Here is a 15,651-nt window from a genome sequence, read left to right as displayed (position 1 = left end):
TCTATACATCGATGAGATGCCCACTGAGCCTCATCTTCTCCAGGTTGGACAGCCCCAGCTCTCTTGGTCTTTCTTCACAGGAAAGCAGAGCAGTGCTCTCAGCCTGCAGGCAGCACAGCCCACTCTGTCTTCTGAAGAGTGCTCAAAAAATGAATGAGAAACGTAAATCTTTAATTTACATATAAGTCTCAACGCTTATTCTAGGAGGAAAAAAAATGAGATTTTAGGCTGTCTGTTGTAGTAGATCATGGTACAGGCTTCACCTGACAAGTCTCAGACATTTATGTATGCATTACAGCTTCTGGGGTCCTGGCCAAGCTTCCACTTTTATATTTCACATGGCAACTGTAATTATAGCTGTGACCCTTAGTTTGTGAACTGTTATCTTAACCCCTATATAAATCCATGTCTGTGAATATATATACAATATGCAGTAAAGTCAAGAATATTTTCAGTGAGGGAACAGCATGCAGAGGCCACTGCTGTTTCCTTTTGTGAAGTATGTTTACAAGTGGCCACACTATGCCCTGATATTCCCACAGCTTAGACAGCTGTGTTAGGGCTGAAACAAGCTGGGGTGAAGTGCGACAGCCCATGCATGTGATTCCACAAGTGCACTGCCCCTTGGCTTGCCACATCCTTTGAGTAATTCCAAATCCTAGGATCAGAAGCAGAACCATACCTGGAAATAATTATCTTACAGTCAAATTAGTGGTGTATACTGAAAATATCATTATGAACACAAGATTTGGTTCTCAAATTTAGGTGTATGTTCTGTTTGCCTCAAACACATCATAAAGAGCCAGATAATAGATCGCAAGCAGGTTTTGGAGTTTAGCCTCTTGTGACTATGGTCAGAAAGCTGGATGGGATCTCAATGCTCCATTCGTGCCTTCTGCTACCTGGGTGTGTGTGAACAGTCCTGTGTGCCAAGCACTGTTCTTACAAACCAGGTCATGAGACCTCTGTCTCATCAAAGCAAGTTAAAAGAAAAAGAAATCTCAACTATTTTCTAAAAATAGAAAAGCTGACCTGTGAGAAAAGGGAGAAAATGCTTATTTGCTGACAGGCAAAATAATGGGGAGGGAAGAGGTCTGTCGTAGTAATTTACAATGGCTTGTCAATCAGGAGCCTGTAGAGACATGGGTTAACGCACACATGACGATGAAATCCATGAAGTCTGTGCAAGCTCCAACCCAGATATTGCATGTTCCTGGTAGCACACCATGTCCAACCTGAGATATGCATATATTCTTTGATAGTAATCTGAAAGCACAAGTGAAGGTGAAGGGAAAACAGTCGGAGCTGTTGAAAAGAATTAAAATGAGTTTACTGTAGACTTAGTTTCAGCACTTGTCAAAGGAAGTGGACATAAATGGAAACTAAATTGAAAGTGAGTGAGGTTCCCCTCAGTCAACGCAGTATGCCACTGCTACTAGTCAGCCACAGCTGGGAGAGACTATTTATTTATCAGTAAACAACTTTGAAGTTGTCCACATGTTTCAGTGACACAGTAATCCTGAAAAAAAAGAAAAACAATGCAGTTGAACTGAAGTCTGAGGTTCAAAAAAAAAAAAAAGAAAACCCTTGAAAAAACAAATGGTAAATGTGCAGGAGATCGTTCAAGTGCATTGGCACACAGAAGGAATAACACAGTGGACAAAAGATCATTTGGCTATATTTCATTAAAGGTACTTTTCTGAAGCTAGGAATCCTAATTAAAAGTTTTGAGGGCTTTTTTTTAGAATCCTTATATTTTATGAAGCCAGAAATTTTCATTTACAGCCCCCTAAGGTTTGATTTCAGACTGTTTCCTTTTTTCACTCGTTTGCAACTGCATACAAATGAGGATGGAGGTTTTATTCCCTTCTTATCTTTTTGCTATTCCTTTTATTCTGCCTAAAATACTGCTTTTTTTCATCCTCTCCACAGATTCTCTGTTCTCATTGTCTGAGACTTGAATGGCTATTTTTAAAATAATGTTTTTATTCTTGCAAATATGATTTTACAATGGAGCAGGGAGCACTGCTTCTATGCTGAAACTTTTCATCTGCCTGTTTTAAGCTACACCATTAACTTGTCATATTTGTCCAAGTATTCATTCTACAGAGAATTTGTTCCCAAAGTTAAACTTGTTACATTATGAAGTTCAAAAATTTTAAGCAGACCAAAGTAAAGTGAGGGGGGAAAAAATGAAGTAAACAAATATTTCAAAGGATGAAAAAATAAACTGAAAAAAAAAAAAAAAAACCCTTCATTTTGCTTGTTAGTAATTCAGTGCATTTATGATGTCATAAATGCTCAGTTTTATTTTGGGTTACATTTTCTGGCTGAGATACAGAGATTCTCAGAAAACTGACATTTGAAATAGAAAGTCAGCAGTAACCTAATTTGGAATGCAATGAACCTAAGTAGAGGGGACAGAACTGAAAGCACTGCCACTCGGGAGTTGCGAAATGCAATAGAAAAGCCTGTCATCTTTGTTTTGTTCTTAAAATATGTAACAAAATAAATGCTGGAAACACGAATTGTGTTTTCATTTTGCTGTGCCTCTGCTAGACGCGTTGTTCACAGACCCTACCAGTGTATAACATGACATGCCATGGTTTCTGCACTCAGATCGTTCACTCTTATGTTACTGCTCAAGTATGCATTCAGAAAAGAGCCAACAGATATAGTAGATTTATTCTAGCTGTTGAGGTCAAGGGCTCCTTTTTTTTTTTCCTCTTTTTTTTTTTTCTTTCTTTTTTTTGGATTCAGCTGAGAGGGAACTCTTTCCTCAGTAACAACAGATGGACTTTCTGCTTTGCAGTCCACTCTCAGTGTGCGGCACTGATAAAGAAAACTATCAGAGAGTATTTTCAAAGGAAAAATCAGGAGATTATCTATCAATAAGAAGTACCAGTGTGGTCTCCAGTGCCAAAGCTAGGGGACTTTCTGCTAAGCACAGTACCTGCATCGCTGTAATTCAGAGACTGCGGCAGCTGGAAGTTCTTACAAGTCATGTAAGTAAAGGGCTCTGCTTTGCTGGAGTCTCTTGTCTCGTAAAAACTCTTAGATGATCTAAACTTGTGATGAGCGTCCTAATACGGGTAGCGTTGTTTTATTTTGCTGTGTTGTCTTGAATAATGCATGTGTGCAGGCACAGTAAACAACTAACTTACTTTTCTAGACATGTTTTGCTCTGAGCAGCGTGAGGAGGAGATCTGTATGTGGCTCAGGCAGACTCTGCTTGCTTTTATGATCACTGGCAACCACAGTTCTCCATTTATGATCATTGTGGAGGACAGTCTGATTTCTTATAGTTCTTGACACTGTTATTTCAAGAACAATGGGAAGCTGGCAGTGAAACACAAAGCCTGTGCAGAGGAAAGCACTGATCAGTGGGACTGTTTATAGAGCAGTCGGTGAACCCAAAACTGGTATACAGCCCCAAAGTTGAACTTGGCACCTCTTGGGAGTTTATATCCTCTCTACAGAAGTTTAAAGGGTCGCAGATTATGTGACACAATAAATATTTCAATTAGTTTATAAAGTTTTGTCTTGTTGATACTTAAATTAGTCACTTCCTATGTGGTTATTTGGGATTTGTTGCAGGGGATGGATCAACTTTCTCTGATCTTCACAACGTGATTTGAGATCACAAAGTATTTCCTTGTTCTCTATTCAGTTCATGTACACATTGGCACTGGTCACAACAAACAATGAAATCCCAAAGTTCTCTTGTAGTTGGTGGGATTTTCCCTGTCCCAGTAGCTGCCCACCTGCAGGTAACCCAGTAAGTTAAAGAAGGGTGGCTGTTGTGCCAGGAAGGCTTGATGAGCTCCACCTGGGCAGAGTAAGAAATTCAGTTCCAGCTGAAAACAGTTCCAGCTGCAGGTACTCCAGGTTCCTTCCCAGTTGACTTCTGCTCAGAGCTTCCAGCTTCCCTCCAGACCCACATTTTTGAAAGATGCAAACTGTGCACACAAACCCACAGGGCAATATCAACTTTATTTGATGCAGTCACTGTCCCAGAGCGCTTGCTGCTGCTCCCAGCCCTCCCATTCACCCTGCCTTCCACAGAATTGCAAGAGCCACATCGGGAAAGGAGCACAGCTGATTGAAGTCAATGACAAGACATTCCTTGACTTCATATAGACAGTTATACCTGGATGCCAAGATAGTGAGGCAGTTAATAGACCCACTGCAGTGTGGTGTGCTGTTCCTAAAGAAACAGGAATGTTATCTCCCTGAGAGAGACTGGGGAATGGCTCAGTAGAGAGATTACTGTTGGGTAGCAATCATTGTGTTTGGAAGGTATGTTGGCAGGAGTTATTTGGAGAACAAGAGGGCAGAGTGACAGCCAGATGACTCTGCTGATGGAGGAAGATGTTGCTTTTCAGGAGTGTTTGGAAAGTGACAGAAAGCTAATTGGGAGCAGAAGCAGCTCTCTTATTTTCTTTGCAACTCAACTCTTGGAGAAAATAGCAGTTTGTTATATTTTTGGAATTAATGTGTATTTGTGTGTTCCATTAGTCTCTTGGCAAATGCGCCTCTTTAGCTCTAAAACTTTGTGAGCCTTTCATACAGTTCTCTGCTTTGAAGCAACAGATGTCCGCGATAAGCAGATGGTTATGGCTTTCAATGTGAACATCTTTAAATACTTTGTTGTGTATATTTTATGGGGAGGAATGTACTCAGTCTTACTATGCAGAGCTGGTGCATTAAATGAAAAGTATCCATGTCTGGATACATATGTCACTTCCTAGCTTGCAAAGCAATAAACCACATCTTTCAGGAATTTTTGTTGTTTGATACTTTCACCCTATCATTCCCCTTGTGTTTTCAAGGCACTAGTCTGATGTGGGCTTGGTCAAAGCAAGTGAGTAACAAAAAGGGCTGGAGGAGCTACCCAGGTCATGAATTGCATTCTTACTCTAATGTATGTTGTGAGCAGGCTGAAATCTTCCTCCTGTGAGATTTCCCAAAGGAAATAACATAGCGCCTATGAAAATAACTGAGAAGAAATCTTTTGATCTTTCTTACACTAAAATTTCATTTTTTCAAGAGGTATGAAATCTTACGTGCAGAGAGTCTAAGAAAATAAGATCTTAGAGCACGAATAAATCTGGTAACGCAAATGGAAAGAATTAATCTTAAATAAGAAAACAACTCTAATTTTCTTTCAAGAATAAGAAGTCAGATAAACAGATTTCATCCAGAAGTTTTGCTATTGGGTGTTCATTTGCAGCTCCAAAGAAATATAGTTCTTTTTTCTCTCTCCATCTGACTTTCAGACTTTAAGAGTTTGTTTTTCTAAGAAACTTCTTCAGGCAGCTTTTGACATGTGAGAACGCTGTTTAAACTTGAATTAGTTGATCTTAAGAACAGGTTATTGCACGGATTATCAAAGGCTTTAATCACAGTGGCACAAGATATGTTATTGCATGGAGTCAGTGCTTACACAAGGCTCCAGCCTGACCTGAAAGAATAAAAATAACTCATTTCAACCAAGCTTAGGAATTTTTACTTCCACCTTTGAGAAAGAACAAGGCTGTTGAAAGGTTTGTGGTGCTGGAGAGGTGTTAAAGGGTTCCATGTCGATGCAGGTATGCTGTCTCTCCTTTTTTGCTGTCTCTGGGAACCTTCTTTCTAGCTACTCCAGCATGTAGTAACCCCTTGTGGCAGGCTGTCCCAGAATGCATTTTTTTCTCCTTTCACACATCAGATCAACCATTGTTTTTTCTAAGGTACTAAGACTTGGGATGCAGGAAGAATCTGATGAGAAAATGCCATGCCCGTGAATAGCTGGTGGTCCAAACTGTCTGCTGCCTGGATGTGAGCAGCTAACCACAGTGATAAGCAAAGAAAGCCCGCATGTGAGCAATACATGCTGACCCGTGTAATCTGTTGCTCAAGACTAATAGCTATGTAGCTACTTTAATTACTGTCTTATTAGTTGTGCATTTCCTGGTAGCTGCCTCAACCAGATGCCTTCTGCTAAGGGACTGGTCATTACCGAGATGGAAATGGACTAACAGAAGCAATAGCTTCACCAAAGACAGCAGTACCATTAGTTCTACTTTAAGATCTCTTCAATATCCAGTACTGTAGGATTTAAAAGAAAAAGAAAGCAATGAAGGGTTCTGTTTCATAATTTTGATAGCTATTACATTATGATAGTAGGTTTAAAAATCTACATATAAATGAGAATAAGTTGTGAAAACTTATGATTGATGTGCTGTCTTTGTTTTTGACAACTCTATTATTTTTAAAATTGCAAGTGTTAAAATACTATGAAAGTGCCAGGCAGGACTCTATCCAACAGTAACTCAGAGATAAGTTTGTCCTAAATAAATGATATAAAGATATTGCATTTTGATGCATCTTGTATTTTTCTCTTTCTCTGTGGAGCCCTACTATCCATTACTGTTCTGGTACAGCACCTCAGCACGTGTATTTCTCTGAATATCACCTTTGGGGCTTACAGACCTGAGGACTGAGGCAAGACTTAATGGCAGTTGAACTGAGATCATACTTAGTCTGCGAAGATGTAAAAAACTGAAGGTAGTTTTCCTGAAATATGGAAATCTGTGTCCATCCATCATCACCTATAAATAATAGATTCTTTGTAAAGATGGAATGGAAACAGCTTTCAGTCTTTGTCATGCTGCTGTGTGCCTATAGTCTTTCAGATGGGTTAGAAACAGAAACAAACCCTCTACGACAGCCAGAAAGCTCCCAACCTTACATGCTGAACAAGACAATCAACAAAAGATCAGAAGGAGCAAAGAATTCAGAGCTGCCTAATATGGAGAGCCCAGACCAATCACAATTACTGTAGTTCCACAGGAAGCTCTTGGCAGTTGGGGTACTAAAGTTTGCAGCTGGAAGAGAAGCCTGGGAGCTGCTCTAAGAAAGCTGTAGAAACAGAGGATTGCAAAGGGCGTATGCCCTTTCTGCTTTTAGGGAAATCAGCCTGCTGGAATAAGTACTACCATCTCTAGCTTATCAATAGAGCTGATAGCTAATGCAATCTATCTTTGAGTGATGGCCTATTTCTGGAGCTCAGTCAAGTAACTGCCAGCTTAATACCTTAAATATAGTTATGGAGGGGAAACTGCCTGTTCTAATATTCCAGAGAAAATTATTTCCATTATATTTTTAACATTTCCTCCGTGGTTTTTAAGATGTTTTCTAAAATCGATGATTACATTCATGTAGCGTTTGCCTCCAGCTTTTTCTAAAGTAGTGGTGAAACAGACTATGTGGTAATTAAAATGATTATTTCTCTGAACTTCTCTCTTTTTGCTTATCAGCTGATTCTCTAGCATGTTCATTCTGCCTTGATGGGCTGTTGATAAATAGCTCACTGAGATAGCTCACAATCTCAGCTAACTTGACTCTCCTGGCTCTGTAATAAAACTGAGAGGAAAAAAAAATTGGTGTTCACCCCATATTGACTCAGGCAGCTGTCAGTACTTCAGATCCTGGACAGCACAGAAAGCAATTGGTGGAACATTTGGGAAAAGGTGACTGCCTTGGATTCTTTTTGCTGACGGGGAACCAGCATCGTGTTGTTACAGCACCAAGGGCACTGCCAGCACACCCTGATCACCACCTCAGTGCATGAACAACCTCCCACCTATCTGCAGAGTGGCATTAGCAGGTCCTCTGAATCTTTCTCCTCAGAGGAAAAAAAAAAATCCAGAATAGGGAATCCTGAAAGATGATATAAAATCTTCAAGATTCAAGAGAACCACAACATGAGTTTCTGAGCACTCCAAAAGGACAGAACCATTCCCAGTTAAAAGACTAAATATTTAGACATTATGTGAACACATCGTGTTGGCCATAACAGGGCAGCTATGTTCTGCTGCTTTAAGACAATGCTCTGTATTTGTGGCCATTCTTTGTTAAGGATGGAAACTGTTTAGCTTCCCCAGTTAAAGTGAGCACAGAAGGTTGTAAAGAGGGTAAAAATCCATAGAAAACCAAGGTATTTTATCGTTATAACTATTGACAGCATACTTCTAAATTTCTGTAATCTGCAAGTGGGGATTAATTCTTCTTTTATTTATGTATGTTTTTGAACATTGTTGAAATTCTTATAGGCAAAGGGGGAATAAAAAAAATAAAGCTTTTGGAGGTTTCTTCTTGAAGCAAAGTAGTTAAAGCTAAGGAAGGAGATATAAATGAAGATAATACCTATGGGATTGATAGATGACTGAAATATACTATTTTTTGAAGAAAAAGCAGACTCAGCATGTGAGAAATAGAGTCCCCTTCATGTTGATCTTCCTGGTTGAAGACCCTGATTGCATGCAGAGATGCGTGGATGGAGGCATTGCCAAAGACTATCCCAATAGTGCTTCTGTGCCATGAATATCACGCTAGAAATCAGTCAACAGCTATGTCATCTTGATTTGCATGCTAATACAGATGATGCAGTAAGGCTCTGGAGAGATGCATTCACAGTTAGCTGGCAATAAAATTTGTGTCTTTTATGAATCACTGGAATTTCAAAAGTCTCAGGGGTGTATTTATCAAACATTGCACCTTGCCTCTTAAATGAAGAAACATCTCATTATGGCCACATCCATAATGTCAACTCTTCAAGGAGAAAAAGATGTCACACTTCTGAAAACAGCAGGTGGAGAAACGGAGTTTCAAACGTTTTCCATTAACATGACATAGGACAAAAGCTTGATCACTATCAGACTTCTGGTTGAGAATAAGCCTACATCCAACAATACCAGACCCTGAAACAGAGCATCAGGTCTCGTCCCAGAAAAAATCTATTGAAAGGGAAATATGCAATGTTTTTTCCTGAGATGAATGCTATTTTCGAGAAAATCCCGATAGAAAGTCTTTGAGCTAAATGGCCATTTGAAAAGTATGAAAGAACCCTGGCTCCATTTTATTTCTGTGGATGGGGAAGGAATGTGAAGATGTGGAGAGGTGCTTCTGAATGTAAGGTGGTGGTGACTGGTGTGCTCCCTCCTTATGGCAAATGTGGAGTTTTTTTTATATCTTCAGCTCCATCAGTAGTTGACCCTTGTTATAATGAGGTCTTGAGTATCTTTTTCCCTGTTAGTTCAGATCAACAGGTGATAGTTTCCAAATTATGGGTGTATTTTCTCCAAACTGACGATGTGCTACAGGTTGTAGTTTTGTATCATTTCCTCTCCTTGAAGACTTGGCTTTATGGTGCCTAAAGCAGCTCTTGAAGTTCACGGTCTAACGTAGATGGGCTGGTTGTCCAACTTCTGCTTCAGATGGCTTCTACCATCAACTCTTCATTGCTGCCAGTGTTTTCTCTGGCTTCCCTGGGGACACCAGATGCATTGAATAATTCCAGTTTCCAAGCTGAAACAGATCATGGACAGCAGCCATGTGTTGTTCACATGCTTGCATGGGAGGGAGAGATCTTTCTCGTTTTTCTCTTGCTGGACTAATTCGCTCAATAAGAATTTGTTTTAGATCAAATTGATATCAGTTTTAGCTAATTCCAACCTTTTCTAATTGTTTTTTCCCTAAATTCCTACCTCTTACTATATCCTAAAAGACAAAAGATGCTTTGAAAGGGAACTAGAGAAATGGGACAGTGCACATTGCTCCTGGCTTACATGATAGGACAAGAAAAGTATTTCAACCTACAGTTCAAAAGCTGTAGCCATTGAAAAATAAGACACAAACATGCTCATCTCCAGTGTTGCATAAGTAGACATAACACATAATGTACTGCAACATCACAGCAGGTCTCCCAAATTGAAAACAAGGAGGAATAAAACACTACCGTACCTTGGCTCTTAAATCCCCTGAATGTGTCATCTGTGTTGATTAGTTACTTTGATTTGTGCTTCCCAGAACAGTTCATTTTTCCCTTTAATAAGAGTTTGGGTTGTAAATTGTCACTTGGATTGATAGTATTTGCACCAAACAGTGTAATTAGGCTGGAGCGACAGAATATATTACATTGTTTGTTTTCCATTATGTTTATTCCAGATGGTTTTTGTCACTGACTCTTTCTCTGAGCTGAACTGTTAATAAACATAGGATAAATCTAAAGAATAAATTTTCTGCACTTGGTATAGATCAGTGGTGGTGGCTGTGGTGGGGTTAATGGGCTCTCATTAGAACTGCAAAAATGTTAATTCTCACCAACATATGAGATGGAAACACAATGCATGGGTAATGACTGGTTAAAGAAGATACTTTCTTCTTTTCTTTTGGAAGTCATCTGTTCAGACATTAAAATGAGATTACGATAAGTTCAGTTGTAGTGCTTTACTGTTTCTTTGGACAAAAGAAATCCCTTATGGTAAAGCTGCAGAGTGAGTACCTGGGTTCAGGTCTGTCATCTGCTGGAAAGCTCCTCCGTGCCCCTACACAAGTTATTTCTGTCTGTGCCTTGGTTTCTATACCAGCATTCTGAGATACTTTTTCTCTTCTGCCTTTAGTTCGAAATAACTGCCTAGGATGGAGATGCAAAAATGATTTTAAAAAGGAACACTTTAGAGAAAAAAACTCCATACGAGATGGAAACACAATGTGGAAGTTACATGACACTGGGACTGTCTTAATCTGTTCATTTTCCAAAGTGATGTTGATTGGAGAAAACTGAAAGCAATCTAAATGGTGTGACAGCAGACCTTGGAAAATTCATATCGCTTAAGGAGTTTTCCAGTAGCAACCCCTGTAGTTTTTCCGCCAGAAAGAAGCATAAGAAAGCCCAGGATGAAACAAAACATGGAAAAAAAAGCTTTTGAAAGCTTTAATAAGGTATCTCTGTCTCATTAACATCCCAATACTTCCTCAGGTGAAAAAGGTGGAAAAAAAAAAATCTGTGGCTACAGGAGTGTTGATTTGCCAAGGTTAGGAAGAGGAAAGTGTCCCTGTTGGCTTGCATAGGCTCATTAGCAAAATGCCAGAGAGCCCAGCTGGTGCCATGAGCTTGGTGACAGTGGGTCTATGTATGATGGATCTCAGACCTCTGCCAATCTGTCTGCTCTTCACCAGCTGCGAGAGAAGGGAGCAGAATTTTCACTTATGATATGGCAGAACATCTTCCTTTATGCATTGTTTCCAATTGCCTCCTGGAACAAGTAGTGACATATCTTCCCCTCATTTTTAAACCGGTGAGCTGGGCTCAAAAGAGAACACAACAGCATTAGAAACCATACCACACATTAGCAATTTCATCATGCCTTATGTGTCCATATTAGACATGTACCAGTCAAACTGCAGCTAGAGAAAAGTCTTAAATAACTCTATTAGCTGGTATTTGTGGATCTTTCTTGGAACAGTACTGAGCAAGAAGGGGAGAGGAAGAACTAAAATGTGCAATAATTCAGGAAGCCCCCAAAATCATAGAACCATAGAATTGCCCATGTTGGAAAAGACCTTAAAGATCATCAAGTCCAACCACAACCTAACCATACTACCCTAACTCTAACAACCCTCTGCTAAATCATGTCCCTGAGCACCACATTTAAACACATCCAGGGATGATGACTCAACCTCCGTGGGGAGCCTATTCCAGTGCTTCACAACCCTTCCAGTAAAGAAGTTTTTCCTGATTCCCAACCTAAACTTACCCTGGTACAACTTGAGGCCATTTCCCCTTGTCCTGACACCTGTCACCAGTGAGAAGAGACCAACCCCACTCTCACTGTAAGCACCTTTCAGATATTGGAAGAGAGCAAGAAGGTCTCCCCTCAGTCTCCTTTTCCCCAGCCTAAACAGCCTCAGTTCCTTCAGTCTCTCCTTGTAGGGCATATTCTCCAAGCCCTTCACAAGCCTTGTTGCCCTTCTTTGGACCTGCTCCAGCACCTCCATGTCCTTACTGTACTGAGGTGCCCAAAACTGAACACAGTAGTTGAGGTGAGGCCTCACCAGTGCTGAGTACAGGGGCAGGATGACTTCCCTAGTCCTGCTCACCACACCATTCCTGATACAAGCCAGGATGCCACTGGTCTTCTTGGCCACCTGGGCACACTGCTGGCTCATATTCAGCCGACTGCCCATCAGTACACCAAGGTCCCTTTCCATCAGGCAGCTTTCCAGCCACTCTTCCCCAAGCCTGTAGGGGTTGCCTGGGGTTGTTGTGACCAAAATGCAGTCGTGAACTGAGAAAGTCGGTGAGAGCACGACTGTTTTGGTCTTTGAGATAGCAGAAAAATGAGGAGAACAGCCTGTGCCCATGGCACTGGGTGTCCTTCCTGGCCAGGCTCTGAGGCATGAAAGTGTTAACCCTTCTGGAATCAGGACAAGACATTCCAGCACTTGAATTCACACAGTAAAAATAAACCACTTGCAAGGCGTGTAGCCTATGGGGGTTTATGCTCTGTCTTTTGATTCAATCATTTAGGAATGCAAAGCCCTTCTACCAGGTCTGGGCTCTGAGACCGCCTTTGCTTTGGACTGCTGCCGAAGGTGAAGCAGGCCTGCAGCAAGGACATTACAAAGGTCTGTGTCTCCCTGCAAGCCTCTTGGTCATGCTATTTCCAGTGGACTGATTAATCTCTGGCCAGTGCTGTAGAATCTCTTTTTCCTTACTGAGGACAAAATGCTTTCAGTCCTATGTGCAGTACTCACCATGCTCTTCCCAGTGTCCACTTACATGGTAGGCAGTGGTAAGACAGTCCCACAAACACTCTTTTCTGGAAAATAACACGAAAGAACAGCGTAGTGCATCAAACCCATGAGTGTTTAGTTGTTTGGATAGTATAGTGTAACCGTTCTCATCCAGCTCACAATAGACAGTGTCAGACTAATGTGCAGCAAGGTGTGAATTGGATAACAGCCTTTCCCAGGTAGACAGCGGCTCTGCTTTGTTTTTTCTTTTTTTTTTTTTTTTTTTTTTTTTCTGCGCTGGCCAGGATAGGGCTTGGACTTGGTGTTTTTGAACAATAATAATAGTAGTTCTTGCTTCTGGCATGGAAACCTTTGTTTGCCCCAATTCCCAGTGCTCACAGACCTCCAGTCAGAGTTCCACTTGGAAGACTTTGGCACAGCATCTGCGATCACAGCTTGAGCTGGCCACAGCAGCAACACAGTGACAGCAGTAGGGAAGGCACCTGCCTACAGCTCAACCCTCCTCTGCCTCGCAGAGCTTCAGCCCAGATGGGCAATGCTGGTGAAGGAAAGCAGGACTTGGGAGAGACCTCTTCCCTAGTTGAGGTTGGGAGCATGTGCGATCAGATGGCCCAGTCCAGATTTCCATGTCAAAACCAGCTCATTTCACATCTTTCCCCATTACCCTTCTCATTTTCCAACTGACTATCATCAGACTGCCAAAATGTTTTTCCTTACTCTGTTTTTTTTCCTGTTCTTCCTGGCTCCTCTCATCTCTCCTGTACTGCTTCCTACAAGATACTTGCAGTCTGTTGTACTTAGCAATTCCTACATTCTAATACTGAGAGGTGGTCTACCAAGAAGGCACATGGAAAAAATGTTATATTTCATACTGTTGACAAGTGGAGAACACACAGTGGAATATTCTCATTGATTTATTTGTGGGTAGTTTCTATACAAGAGAGTGGAAGAAAGAGTCTAGGAACATTGGACCAATTTCTGCTTGGTTACTCATTGGAAAACTGGAAACAGTCATGTAGTCAGATGGCTTACTCTGGACTTACACAAGTGCCAGTGAGAACATAATTTAGCCCACTGATTTTACTTTGCATCCCAGTGGACGTGGGCAAAACACACCACATGTGAAAACCTGAGCGCTGATTAAGAGCCCAATAATAGTGTAATTCCATGAGGATTATTTAAAAATGCATTTTCTTCCTTCATGACTTCCATTCTCCCTCTTTTGGTCTTAGTTAGGGTAGTGTTGTGCAACCACAGGTTGTGGTTGGACTTGAAGATCTTTAAGGTCTTTTCCAACCTCAGCAATTCTATGATTATAGGATTCTATGTTATTTGTTGCCGTATTCCCTATGTACCTTGGCCACAGAAATGAACAGTGATTGTGAAGCCATTAGTCAACTTGATGAAGTATTTGGCATTTCTCATTTTATTTATCATAGTGTTATGTTGTCGCCTTAGATTTTCCTTGTCTCATCTATTTAGCTCCAGAATGGACTGCTGTATTTGGAAATTTTTCATATAGACTGATATATAGACTATATACTTCTCTGAAAGGATGGTCAGGCACTGGAATGCGCTGCCCAGAGAGGTGGTGGAGTCACCGACCATGGAGGTGTTCAAGGAATGTTTGGACGTTGTGTTGAGGGACATGGTTTGTTGAGAACCATTGGTGATGGGTGAATGGTTGGACTGGGTGATCCTGTGGGTCTTTTCCAACCTTAGTGATTCTATGATTCTATAATATCCAATAGTTATATAATGACTGAAAAAAAAAATATTTTCTCTCCTTTGTGAAAAAGATATCCACAAAATAGTAGCCTAAGAAATGTTTATAATAATCACTTGCTCTCCACATTGACCTTGCTAATACCTTTCAGGGTGATATTTAACAACTGCTAATGAGAACAGTTTTACTTAAAGATCAATTGCATAACAGCTTTTGTAGCAAACTCAAACTGAAAAGTGGGCTATTTCTATTATTAGCTCTCTCCAGTTCTACTTGTGCCACTAAAGATGTTTCCGAAAACACTGTATGCCTGATCCAGGTAGCTTTGCTGCTTACAGATGGCATAAAATCACAGTGCACGTACCTGACTTGGTTCACATCACTACACTGCATATTGATGTATGGCAACACGTGCTGTGGACCAGAACAATGACCAGTGAATACCTGAAACTGACAAGGCGTTGACCCCAAAAAACAAGGAGGGTAAAAAAGCCCATGGTTTCAGAGTAGTAGAAAGCAGGAAAATGATAAAGGAGAGCAGAAGCCCTCTCTGGATTTGCAGGTAACAGGATCTGCACCTTGCAGTGAACATTTTGTGAGCCTTCTCCATTTATTTTCATCTCACTGGCATGCTAATGTGTTAGCTTTACAGCATTAGTATGCTGTCAGAGCATTGCAAAAATTATGTTCAGCAACAGATGCTAAGAAAGCTTATTGAAATATTAGTAAATAAGGTACTGTGCATGTTCTACATGGGAAAAATAAGTAAATTCTCTGAGTAGCAACAATAAGGGAATCTCTTCAGTCTGTTACATATTTGTCAAGTGCTTTTACTGCTTTATAGTGTTTTTCTTTCTTTCAATTTAATTCTCCAGCTTTCAATCTCCACTTGATTATTTGGGGGGGAATAAAATCTTTTCTAATTTGCTATCGCTTTATTACAGTCTTAATTTGAAATTCGTGTCGAGCCATTTGGAGGATTAATGACATATCAAGATTTCAGTATCTAGGAAAAAAAGTAGCATCAAAAGACAAATAATTTAGAGCAAAATGATGCTAAAGGCTTAAAGTTAGTACTATTGCTCTGTATGTTATTGTATTTCGTCTATGAAAAGTATATGTTAGGATCACAAAACACTTTCTGCAGGTTGCCATTAGGTAACTCTGCCTCTCTCAGTCTCTAGTGAGGAGGAGAGTGCTTCACTCACTCCCGAATTTGGCAGGAACTGGCTATGAGGACAGGACATGTCATGGTTCCCAAAGGACCACGAGGCTAACATCCAAAACTGGAATCTAAGAGAGATTTTTCCATAGCAGCATATTAACTGCTGGGGATAACTCAG

General features: G+C 40.5%; 1 protein-coding gene across 7 annotated transcripts in view; it reads left to right on the top strand.

Annotated features, from left to right (window-relative positions):
* C1QTNF7 (C1q and TNF related 7) overlaps positions 1–15,651 on the top strand; it is a 56,078-nt gene that overhangs the window by 19,372 nt on the left and 21,055 nt on the right. Inside the window, exon 5 of one of the 7 annotated variants that reach the window (XM_040700461.2) lies at positions 2,813–3,005. The exons of 5 other annotated variants lie outside the window; for them this stretch is intronic. The gene's annotated coding sequence lies outside the window, so the exon portion shown is untranslated. Of the gene's footprint in view, positions 1–2,758; positions 3,006–15,651 lie in introns of those variants that run through there. One more of the 7 variants, XM_046940360.1, reaches the window with a different exon arrangement.

The sequence above is a fragment of the Gallus gallus genome, chromosome 4 (genome assembly GCF_016699485.2).
Source record: "Gallus gallus isolate bGalGal1 chromosome 4, bGalGal1.mat.broiler.GRCg7b, whole genome shotgun sequence".
Lineage (NCBI taxonomy): Eukaryota > Metazoa > Chordata > Aves > Galliformes > Phasianidae > Gallus > Gallus gallus.
This window is presented reverse-complemented; position numbering and strand designations above follow the sequence as displayed.